Consider the following 9,541-nt stretch of genomic DNA (forward strand, 5'->3'; position numbering starts at 1 on the left):
AGTAGTGGTTCAAATCTAGGTCTGCTTCTTCAATATTTTGCATGAGAGTGCTTTGCCAGGCCAGACAAAAGAGAGGGGAATGGTTTAAGCAAATAGGAGGTGAACCAGAGTCATCGATGGCTCAAATGCGTCATCAGACTTTGTAGCCTTCTGCCCTTGAGGGACCTTCTGTTACCTGGGATAATTAGCATTTATCAGCCGTTCTTCAGAGCTGCATCTGTGGAGAAAATCGTTTTCAAATCCTGAGGCTGAAATTCACTTCTCTAATCAGAAAAAGAGTCACATAAAGCAAATAAGTGAACAGGATAAAAATATTCACAAATCAAATGTCAACAAGCTGCTAATCTCACCCTCTCTTCAGTCACCTGGTTCATTCAGCTAAGTCAAAGAATGCTCGCAACAGAAAGAGTCCGGGCTGCACCGTCTTCTCAAAATCTCCACAAACCTGAGCTCTCAGGGTACGTAGTGTGGGGTATTTCTGCAGCCACATGGGAACAGGGTGTTCTATAGGCCTGAAACGAGCCAGAAACTTGGGTGTGCTTTTCACATGGGTTCATGTGTAAGAAGAGCCTGCCCTACACCACCTTTCCCTCCCCAGGAAAATTCCAGCTAACCATCCTCTTCGGCTGTGGAAGATTGATGTGGGGTAATTACCAGGTGAGGAGAAAAGCTTTTAAACTTGCATTGCTTCCTTTCGCAGAAGGATGCGTGCAGGCTATTGCTTTCCCCTGTCGCAGTGCAGGCACAGAGCAGGTTAGAAAGCATCAAAGTGCAGCGCTCCGTGTGGAGACCATCTCTTGCCGCCAGGTAGCCCCCAGACCTGAGGCAGCTGACTCACATCGACTGAAGAGGTTTGGTCAGGAAAGTAACTTTTCCATTTCTTCCATGTTCAGATCTTCTCCGGGAACTTTGGCCAAGTTACTTAATGACTTCAAAAATGAGAAACTGCTGCAAGGGTTAGGAGGGTCCTCAAACTTCCAGCTCTTTAATGCTATAAAAAATCATTTCCTTGCTTATGCCTTTGCCAAAAGGAACTCTTCAAAGGATTTTATGGCTACACTCGTCTTCAGAGTGCACAGTGTAGTTCCCCTGATTTAAGTTTCTGAGCTCATCGGTTGCAGCCAAGTCAGGTTTTCAAGCTTTTCTCCAGTGTTGGGCTAAGAGCTACCAGGCTGCCACTCCCAATGAAGACACGGTCAGCGCAATAGCCCGGCAACCTCACAGGGACACTTGGCTCCTGGAGCTGGGCATTTAAGGAGCAGAATTAACTGACAAGGCACACAACAAGAACTTGAGAGATGGCAGTATAGCTTTTGGTCCAAACTTTAGACTGACTTCCTCTAATCCAAACCATCTTCAAGTTTCTGCATGACTGACATTCAGGTGATCTTTATAGTCAAGAGAAATGAAACAAACCCCAGTTCATTACAACTATCCTCTGAAAAAAATAATAGTTTCAAGCTGTAAATCCCAGCACACAGACTCTAACAACATAAAAACAATCTATCCAGGAGAAGATGTTCTCCCCATCCTGCTAGCATTATTCACACATTAAATCAGAACTGACAACGCAATCTTTTCAGCTGAGCTGTTCTCATTCTTCTTTTTTTATCACGATGAAATAATTCCCCTTTTTAACCACTTCCAAATGTTCGTACGGATGCGTTACTGAAGTGACAATGCAGATTTCCAAGAGAATGTGCTTGATTTTTTTCAAAGCAGTAAATAGACAGGATGTTAATGAATTGGGGAAGTATTAAAAATGTTTTGCAAAAGGAAATGTTTTTAACTATATAAACCGTTGCAAAAACTATTGATTGCATTTCCCCCACAACAAGGCAGGCAGAGGCTGATTTATGGCAGCAACCCACCCTAACTATCTAACCAGATTTAATATAGTTGCCATCCCATGACACAATGATGTATATTTTTGTGGCAATCTAGAAAATAATTTGCAAGGAGTAACAGTTCGTTCTTCAGCCATCGGCCATAAAGCTGCCAGGGGAGGGTCTCCAGCGCTGTCTGTGGGACAGTGATGTAGCGAGGAGGACTGCAAAACCTCGTGGGCTGGGGGGGAATGAGGGGATCTCAAATTTATGGATATGAGCATTTTCAAGAGACTGTGTTGTTACTGGTTTTATTTTAACCATAAACCAAAGGTAACAGTCTCCACAAGAATACGCGGTGTTTACCAAACCTCACTTTTCACTGTCTGACAATAAAATTCAAATGGGGCCTTACTGTGTGAGCTGACAATGTGGTACTGAGTTGTCTGGAGATAGCTGGGAAACAGCTTTCCCTCTGGGAACCCTGAGGTCAAGTTTGAGGAGAGAAGAGGAAAGTAGAAGGAAAGTTCCTGTCCACTTCTTTTCTTTCTTCATGTGAAACATTCTGGTTTTAGCTAAAGCTGAGCAAAACTCTAATACCATATACTGAAGCCATTTGGAAAACACAGTCTCTTCCAGCCTGAAATGCTTTACAAGGTTTCTTCAAGCATTTTTGTCTGGAGAGGATCAGGGGGTCCCCAAAAGCTGACAGGGAAAGAAACAGCACTTACATCATACCCAGCTGCCACCGTCGCCCAATGCACAACTGCCGCAGCAGGAGGGACTCAGATACTTGGATGGAGGTGACCAACACACGAAGCCTGGGGGCTCCTTGCTTCATGGGTGACAGCAGAGATGGGGCCCTGACATTGCCGAAGCGCTGCAGGGGGCTGGTTCTGGGAAGGCTGTCCACAGCATCTCCTCGGGAGGGGCTGCTAGAAAGGATCTTGCCAGGGGAACAGAGCCAAAGGGATAAGGGTAAGGCAACAGTTTGACTTAAGGGCTTTCAGGAAGAAGACCCGTGTTCACAGGCTGCTGAGACACAAAAAATTGTGCTGAGATATATACGTGGCTTTGCAGATCCAGCCACCACCTTCACTCTTGGGCTAGGAGGGTTTTGAGGAAGCTCCCGCTGGTTGAGAAGCTCATTTGCTATCCAGTCCTCAATTAAGAGCCTCACACAAGAGGATTTTTACCTATTTATCAGAAGCAGAGCTGATAAATACCTTGACAAGCATTTTTTTCTGTGCTTCAACCTAGACTGCATTAAATAAATGAGCAGTAAATAAAACACACACCCCTTCCCCTCCACCGTCTCCTCTATGAGGCTCTCCAACACCCCCATTTCATGAGGGTGTCACGATGGACTCTTGGGTTGAACAATGTGGCAGAGGTTAAACCCCCTTGCTCTCCAACCGGCCTCAGACAATTCCGGGAGGTTGGGGGCGGCTGGGCTTAGCTTCTGATTGACTCCAATGTGTTATCCTGACTAGGTTCCTGTTACATTCTCAGAAACAGGATTAAGATTCAAAACAGGATCAAGTGGCAAGTCACCTTAGTTGGCCAACAACAAGTACACAAGAGAACGGGAGAGAACAAGAGAAAAAAGGGAGAAAGGGAGAGCTGGGATAGCTACCACCACGGATCTGCGGCGTCCCGTCAGTCCGATGTATCTCCAAATCCGGTGGGGGAATGTTCCAGAATGCTCCTCATGGTGTCTGCTGGTTTCCCCTTTTACAGCATTGTCCTCGCACAGTCAGTAACTGTTCTGCACAGCCCTGCCTCCCGCTCGGCGGTGGGGCGCAGGACCAGTACCAGCACTAGAGGGTGCTGGAAAGTTCTAGAGGGTCTGAGCCCCCCCATATGTTGTCAGTTGACCCTGGGCCCAGGCGCATGCGCAGAGGACACGTGCTCCGAGACAACAGGACACACACATTCTGGTCGGGTAGAACTCACTGGGCTGCTGTGGGGATTAAACTGCCCCCTCAGGTGCCGAGGTGATGAGCCTTCGGTAGTTAAACTGTCCTGCCAACAGCGCTGAGACAAGTTTCCAGTCCCTTACAGAGGGTCTGGGGTTTTTTCTTTCATTTTTGCTCGTCATTATATCACCCCCATTTGGGGTGCACTGGCTTCTCCACCAAATCTCAAAGTAACTCCGATCCACAGGAGCAATAACACACCCAGAGACCCTCCAACCAAGTTTCAAGGTGGAATGCAAAGGGGACAGGAGGTGCCCGCTTCAGGCTGAGCGACTGGCACCGCAACTGGCTTCCCTAGGGAAAAATCCATGTTTGCAGCCCCTAAGGATTCCTTATTTGCTAGGGGAAAAAAAAAAAAAACAAACCAAACAACAGCAACAAAACCCCCCGAAGTTAACCACAGAACACAGCCCCTTCTTGAAACAAACTGCGCATATTTTCTTTAGTTGACTAATTCTTGTTCATTTTTTGAAGGCTGCTGCTATAAAATTCTCAATCCAATTACAATTTCCACGCTGTAGGAATGTCTTCTAATTATATTGTTTTCCATCATCGTTAGAATCATTGCAAGAAAGACTGGATTAATGCTGTATGATTTCATTCCCTGTACAAGAATCAGATCTCAGCATTCTCAAATGATTTATAAAAGACACATTAAATAAACTATTAACAGTGTTTTTGCAACAGAAATGGGCTGTACCATAAAGAGGACAAATGGAAAAATATGGATTTGCTGCTGTGTTCCAATGCATCAGAAATGAGGATCGCACAGCACATACTGAGTATAAACTTGAAATGGGAAGGAAGACTCGGGCGATACTTGAAATGTGGACCTCGGTCTCAGGAGAGCTGGCTTGGTGTCTGGCCTGGCAGAAGCCTTCAATGTGACTTTGGGTAAGTCACTTGGCCAAGGGCAGGAGGAGCACATCTCTACATAGAGCCCACCTAGCTGTCCACCCAGGGTAGCTGTCTCCATGCCATGTGAACGAGCGTGCTTTGGGTGTCTATGGTCCTGTTATTATCGGGAGAGATCAACAATCCAACACGGATGAATAATCAAACGCATCTACGTGACTGTTTCAGAGGTTCTGCTGTCCTTGCCTGTTTCTCACATGCACTCCCCATGCACCCAGTTCTGCCCTGTCTGAACTTTGGGAGGTGGATATGGATTCTCGTCCCAGTTTCCATGTTTCAGGACAGCGCTGAATCAGAGTCTAGGCTGGTATCTATGAAGCTTCAGCTGGATTTACTCCCAGGTCATCTGTACTGTGGGAAAGAAAAAAAAATGTAGTGCCTGTCTTGAACAAACAGTGACAGTTGCCTAGAGAAAGATAAATAAAATATATCCAGTTAAATGACCAAAATGATTGGAGACTAACTCTCCCACCTATTGCTTCTCCTCCTTGCAGCTAGAGCTAGCTAACAGCGAGTCTGAAAACAGAACAAGGAGAGGACAACCTTGAACAAAACACAGCCCTTCAGGCTGTGAATCCTTCCGAGACAGGTTTACACGCAGGTGCAAGCACACATCTGTCTCCGCATACACAGGAGCGGTTTCCAAGCACAGCTCGTAGCCCACAGGACCCCCTACAGCCTCTTCCCTGCAAGGGCGACACCAAAGAGCCTGAACCCGATCGGTATAGGGCCTGGTGGACAGAGCAGTCTGGAAGATGCTTTTCTTCCAAGCTCAGTCTCCTCCTCCTGCTTCTCCCTAGGGAGCCAGCAGTTGGTGGCTACATCATCGTTCCTTTTATTATGCACTGGTTGGGTTTGGGTTTTTTGTTTTGTTTGGGTGTTTGGTTCTTTTTTTTTTTTTTTGCTATTGTAAATAAAAGAATTCCTTGTACGTCTGACAATTCATTTCCCTCCTCCTTAACAGCCCCACCTCTTCTCCCCCTCTTCTGCTCTCCAGGCTTGGGCAACTGAATAAAAGCAAAAAAAAAAAAAGAAAAGTCAGAAATGCTAAGCCCTTGAGGAAACAGTCTAAGCCATTTATTGCCCATTCCAAAATGAAGATAGGTATTTCTCTAAGGCAGGTCCCATTCGCCTGCCAAAGCCACACAGTTCCGACAACATTACTCATACCAGCCCGAAAAACAAGAAGAAATTTCAACATCATGGGCGTATTGAGAACACAGGGAGGAAGAACAGCTAGGTTCTTTACCACCTCTCCAACTCACATAAAAGGATACGATGATAAATCAATATAACAGCCAGAAAGAAGAAAGTAGTAGTGTTTTGTTTTCATCTTCTATTTCTCCAGCACATTTCTGAGCCCGAGTTCAGAGCGGGAACCAAAACCACGTTTTAGTGTCAAAACCTGCCACCTAGAGTGCAAAACCGCAAATGAAAAGAAATAAGTTTGCAGGCTTTTTTGGTTGTTTTAAAGCAACTATCTCGTAACAATACAGATGTGCTGAAAGCTATACATTTGCTGTGCTGTCTTTTACAGCAACAGAACAGATTTTAAGAGACCCTTAATTATGTATCTGCACAACACAGACACCGTTACAGGCTATCGCGCCCACTCCCAGCACAAACACTGCTGTGTGCGGGTCAGTGATTACAGGGCAACATTCTTTCTCCCAGTTCTACGGATTTATGTGGTTTGTGTAAACAGAGACCAATCTCTTCTCTTTCGAGATCACGTAACTGTTGCAGAAAGCAAGGGAGTTTTCAATTAGAAGTTTTGGGTGCACTGAGCGGCAGTGAACTGTCTGGGTCCGAGTCTGCTAGTGAGCTGTGATGCTCAGCAGCTCTGACAGATATCGGGCTGAAGACACCATGGGCCAGAAAGCCTAGACTGGAACCACCAATAAAATAATTTAAAAAAAAATAAATCACAGTGTGCTTCTGAGAAATTTTCCTGAGGTTTTTAACAGGAACAAAACTTTCAGATTTCCACTTCTAGGGAAATATCCTGTTTGCATCTCAAATTCCAGTGGAAAAAAATTGCCAATTTCCTTTTGAAAATGGAAAATGTTTCAGCATTTCTGAGCGAAGAAACATTTCCAGAACCGTAAATTTCGATTCCAAGTCAACTCAACACTAAATCATATTCTTACAGATAAGAGGAAAGGGGATATATTGAAATAACCCCCCTAAAAATGCTACCTTTCAGGCTTTAGTGCCTGCACGAATCACCCCCATAACATATCCAGCCTCAGGGCTCCCATGCTTCAATATACAAACCATGCAGAAAAAGGCAAGAGGAAGGAAGAGAAGAAGGTGAGACATTGCTATAAATTCAGAATAGCAAATTACTCTTAATCATGAGTTACCTTGCTTTGCTTCCACTAGCTGCCAGCTCAGTTAACCCTCAGTCCTTTGGGCTGCACAGACCAAAGGTTAAGTGTGAACTAAACACCAGTTCCTGTATGTGCTGCTGCCTATAGCAACTCACACACCTTAACTACAGGAGACCAATATACCACGCAGCTCCGGGATGTACCTCTGACAGAGAAATACAGTTTAATCCCTCATTAAATAAGTCAGAAGAACTAATAATTTAATAGTACGGCCAAAGACATGTAGCACAAGCCCCTGTTTAATTGCTAGTGGGGTACTGCAAGTTGATGTCCAAGAGACATTTTTATTTTGGTGTTACTATTTCTGTGGAAAATGCCAAACCTGGGCTCTCTCCCCTCTTCACCAGCTACTTCTAGTCCCCACAAAGCCCGGGGCTGCCTCAGCACTCCCAGCACCGTACAGATGCTCTGGGAGGAACAGCCCGCTGCATAGAACACCCCGAAGCTGCTGCCTGCCAGCCGTCTGCAGCAGCACAACTGCTCTTATCATCGCCTTGAGAAATCACCAGCAGGCTCCTGTCCTTACTGTCAGACTTGCACATAGACCCTCTCACTAAAAGCTTTAATCTAATCCTGACGAGTGACAGACAGCGGGAAAGGGAGGGCAAAGGCGATGGTAAACTGAACAAATTATTACGTTAGTGCAGGCAATACTTAATTCCACAGTTTCAACATAATTAGGAGCTTATTCTTCAGGCATCACTTTGAAGCCAGCAGCACAGAAGCCAGCCCCTGAGGTTCTTCTTGAAACCACCATCACGTCTCTCAGGGCTCAGATCCTGACATTTTCTGGCCCAATTTGCTCTGCCCCCACCCCTCCCCTGGCTGCTCCCAGGGGATCCAATCACTAGACCTGCCCGAATCTGAGGAGAGGTCAGCCACCACCCCGGGCCGAAGGGCAACGCGACTTTGTAGGTACTTTCAGCCTCCCTGATTAGCAGCCTTCTGCCAGAGGGCAGCCTCTAATCCACCTGTCACCGGTGGGGCCCGTTAGAGAGTGCTCGTCTCCTCACCTTAAAGCTTTAAACCTATTGTTTGATCTGCAAAGAATTAAGTTGCATTTTTGATTCAACTACAACCACCGAGATCATCCCAATACAGCAGCTGCCCGATTTTGATTAGCACTGTGCTCGGGCCCTGTGGAACTGCAGTCCACCACAAAGGGAAGCAGGTAAGCAAGAGGATGAAAAGTAGTACCTCCAAAAATCGGGACAGCTTGAACTGTGACGAACCTCAGAAACTATGACAATAGTATTTGAGAAATCCACCCCTAATCATCTCAGTAATCCCATACAGCTGACCATCTTTCACCAGCCCTTCCTCCCCCACCTCCAGTGCAGGAAGGAGACCTTGTCTGACCAAATGAATTGGCATCAAATGTTTTTGTTTTCATTGGCGACCTTCGATAAAGTGAATCTTAAGAAATCCCCTTGCCAGAATCTCACGCTTCAAGTACAAAGGCACAGAGAGCAACTTACCACTCTCTTCCCCCAAAATATTGCATAACAAAACATTCACCCTGGAAAACAGCATAAACAGAAGAAATGAGGCATGAATACATTCTAAAAAACAGAAACGGCATAGCATTCGTTAGGTGTGACAGACCCCTCTGATCAACCTCAAAAAAAATTTAACACCCTCAAACTCAAGAAGCACCTCCTAGTGAGAGTGTTGGGTATCATTCAAACACAAATACTGCCCAGTAAGAGAAAAAAAAAAAAGCATGAAGTGGATCTATATCCTCTTCTTTTTGTTCAAGAAAATCAGCGCAGCAATGAATTCCCCTGACCAAAATGAACACCTAGAATTCAAAAGGAGCATCTAGAGTTTATCCCTCTAAAGCACAAGTGATTTATGGACAGACACCATTGCCAAGTCTAGAACGAGGGAAAAAAAAGATTATTTCACAAAACTTCCTGAGAACTCGCACAATAACATCCGCAATGTTTCTCTGGCACATAAAAACTACTAAGTTATAAAGTAGCAACATGTTTAAGGCTCAACACTAACAACTTTTGCCTTTAAAAAAAAATAAACAATTTTCCAGATTACTCAAAATATTTATTCACAAGTACATACGGTATTAAACAGATGTGAATACGTTTTCCAAAGAGACATTGTCATTAGCAACGTAAGAGGCTCTGATGATATTTGTCAAGTGCACATTTTCAGGCAGCAAGAGAAAACTGAAAACTAAGCCTTTCTACCAGCCAAGGTCAGGTTTCTTCCCCACCCTTAGGTGACGCTCCGCTCCAGGCTAGTACAGACCGCTTGCCCAGGCTTGAACAGAACCGGGCAGCTGCTGAGGTGCAGCACCAACCGACTGCTGCAAACATTAGTATCAAGGTTGCGTTTTTAAACCCATCCTCAAATTTCAAGATAAGAGGGAACACTTTCTCAGGGGACAACAGTCATTGGAGTTTATGGC

General features: G+C 45.2%; 1 long non-coding RNA gene across 1 annotated transcript; it reads right to left on the reverse strand.

Annotated features, from left to right (window-relative positions):
• Window positions 1–3,112: 3,112 nt before the first annotated feature.
• Window positions 3,113–7,134, reverse strand: LOC135313237 (uncharacterized). The gene is made up of 3 exons (XR_010372867.1): window positions 7,087–7,134; window positions 5,986–6,132; window positions 3,113–5,071 (listed from the first exon to the last, which is right to left on the reverse strand). It is a non-coding gene; the product is annotated as an uncharacterized LOC135313237 (long non-coding RNA).
• Between the last annotated feature and the right edge of the window lie 2,407 nt (window positions 7,135–9,541).

The sequence above is a fragment of the Phalacrocorax carbo genome, chromosome 4 (assembly GCF_963921805.1).
Source record: "Phalacrocorax carbo chromosome 4, bPhaCar2.1, whole genome shotgun sequence".
Taxonomy (NCBI): domain Eukaryota; kingdom Metazoa; phylum Chordata; class Aves; order Suliformes; family Phalacrocoracidae; genus Phalacrocorax; species Phalacrocorax carbo.